The sequence below is a fragment of the Pinus tabuliformis genome, chromosome Q (genome assembly GCF_031772625.1).
Source record: "Pinus tabuliformis cultivar Carrire ecotype Pingquan chromosome Q, CPIR1, whole genome shotgun sequence".
NCBI classification, from domain to species: domain Eukaryota; kingdom Viridiplantae; phylum Streptophyta; class Pinopsida; order Pinales; family Pinaceae; genus Pinus; species Pinus tabuliformis.
This window is the reverse complement of record NC_142296.1, coordinates 308,924,529-308,927,216: the sequence shown is the minus strand read 5'-3', so window position 1 is coordinate 308,927,216 and position 2,688 is coordinate 308,924,529. Positions and strand designations below refer to the sequence as shown.

At 42.1% G+C, this 2,688-nt stretch overlaps 1 pseudogene; it reads right to left on the bottom strand.

The window, feature by feature from the left end:
- Nucleotides 1-833: 833 nt before the first annotated feature.
- Nucleotides 834-2,298, bottom strand: LOC149219446 (E3 ubiquitin-protein ligase PUB23 pseudogene; annotated as a pseudogene).
- Between the last annotated feature and the right edge of the window lie 390 nt (nucleotides 2,299-2,688).

Sequence of the window (2,688 nt, the reverse complement as noted above, 5' to 3'; positions counted from 1 at the left end):
CAAATACACCAAAAAACGCTAAATAAACTCACATTTTCTGAGGTTATCCATCAGTCTATGCTTCTTTAAAGTCTCTAACACCTATGTGAGATGTGAGATATGCTCCTCAGAAGTAAGAATATAAACCACTATATTGTCCAAATAAACTATAACAAATAATTATAAACATGAGCATAATGCATCATTTGTTAGTTTCCTAAATGTAGTTGGTGATTTGCATAAACCAAATGACATGAACAAAAATTCGTGCAAACCTTGCCTTGAGAAATGTTTTCTAAATTTTCTCTTTCACTTGGAAATATTGATATCATAATTTGAAATCCAACTTGAAGTGTTTTACATGCTGCAACTAATCTACTTGGTGAAGTATTTTACATGCTGCAATTAATTAAATATATTATGTATAATAGGCAGGCGCATAGATTCTTTAATATATTATTGGTAATAGGCAGGTGTATTGATTCTCGATTGTAATCTGGTTTAATGCTCTGTAATTGATACATATTTACCAAGTCGAAGGGGAGGTGCTTTGTCGAATCACCTTGCTCCAGGTATTGCAACTGCTTCTTAGCTTGTTACCTTCATTTGCCTCCCGGGGAACGAAATATAAAATGTAAGTTGTGGAATTAAATGGTTTAGAAGACAACCCTACAATTCTAAAGAACATTTTCTAATGAGTAGTTCGCAACGTCTTGGGGACACGAAGCACTAGAATACACTTGCGCTCAGATACAGGATGACTGCTTCTCATCAACTAATCGCTGAGAATTTATACACAAATTTCAGATTAACTGCCAATACTAGAGTAAATAATACATTGTACACAATATTGCTTATTGTTCTCCATGGACTGTGAACAGATGGGATGGAACGCAAACAGAGTTCCTCCAATACTTATCGTGCTCTCTGAGAATTTCCTTTGCCTTATGCTTCGTCTTTCGTGTGCATTCAAGCGGCAGAAGCATGCACATTTTGTAGACGGCACCAATCTGCACCATTTCCTTAAGAAGGTGAGGAGTCGGAGAGAACTTGCTGAGCGACCACAGTATTCGAACCGCTCTCTCGGTTGCAGCGTGTGAGACTCTGAATATTTTCTTGGAGATGGAAGCTATGCCCATAGCGTGATCGATTGTTGTGGCTCTTCCTTCTGCACATTCACACAAAATGTCCAGAAGACACAGCAACTTCTCGCAAGTTAATCCACGCGATTCGGGAAGTGATTCAATTAACACATAAATAGCTCCGGCCTCTGTGGCCTTGATTTTGTGCTTTCTTGAGGGAGAACAGATGGCCATCAAAACATCCAGAGCCGAAGCAGTTGCTTGAGGGCATACCTCCTCTGTCACAAGTTGAAGCAGTCCTTCAATCAGATCTTCGTCCGCATGCGCAACGAGCTGTTGCAACCTGTTCTGCCCACTGCTAGAAAGTGTCTTCAGTAACATGACCGAATGAAGTCTGGAATTGCAGCTGCCTCTCTTGAGAATCCATGAAATGGATTTCAGGGTTTTGGACATAGTAAGGCAATCTGCAGTCTCGTCTGTCATGGGAAGAGAGTGCAGAATCCCCAAGGCCTCCTCGCAAGCCATGGCACAATCGTAGTCTCCGCTTTCCATTTCCACAGTACTGGTTTCCATGACTGCAATCAGTGCAGAGGCCGCGCCACAAGCAGCAATACACCTTCTGTTTGTCTCGCTCTGAGCAGCCAGAGATCTGAGTTTCTTCAAGCCATTAACCACTTGAAAAGGCGGGCAAGATTCAAAATCTCGAAGCAATTCATTGACCTGATTCGGGTCGACTGGGGGCTTGGGCGTGGGGATTCGCTGGACATCATTGGAACTGTTGACGAGACACCACCCTTGAATGAGGCGACGCAGGGTGTGGTTGGGAATCATATCAAAGTTGGACATCACTTGCATTGTTGCAGGGCATGTGTTCTTCCCGCAAGAATAGACCCATTTCTCCATACTTTCTCGATCATATGTGATACCAGTGCAAACAGTAATGGGGTCTCTCATTATCTGCATAGATATGGGGCATATGAAGTAGGAAGGGATTTCAGCGACCGCTGTGCTCTCTTTTGGATCCATACTTGTGCTTTCCTTTTTAACATAAACCACCCAATTTCAGGCCGTGGGGATGGGGGGAGCTCTGAACTTGATGGGACCTGTAACTTCTGGGATTATCAGCTCCAGCCTATTCAGGAATGGACTATATATAACTTCAACCTGTCTATATGAAGGATCCTTCACAAATTCGTCTTACGATCGCCTGTAATATGATCAGTTGGGATGTACAACTCAGAAGATGCCCTGATTTCTGATGATTGAAGGGCCAATCCAGATTTATAGGATCGGAGGCTCCAGGCTGTTTCTGTTTCCATTGAAAAAGTCCACGCGCTTGCCATGATAAATCCCGCTGGCCATGATGACGCATGCCGAGTGCCATGTGCCCTGCCCACGGCATAGTAGTAGAGTTCCAGCCATGCTGGTCAACAAATCAAACCTCGAAAAGTAATCTGATCGCCTCATTCCAGTTTTCAAACTGACATTCTCAACGATATATTATCCACATAACAATAAAAATAACAGTTCAATTAAGTTCATTAAAAGTTTTATCTTCAAACGGACATGCTCAACCATGCATCATCTACATAAAATTAAAAACAACATTTCAATTAAGTTCAATACT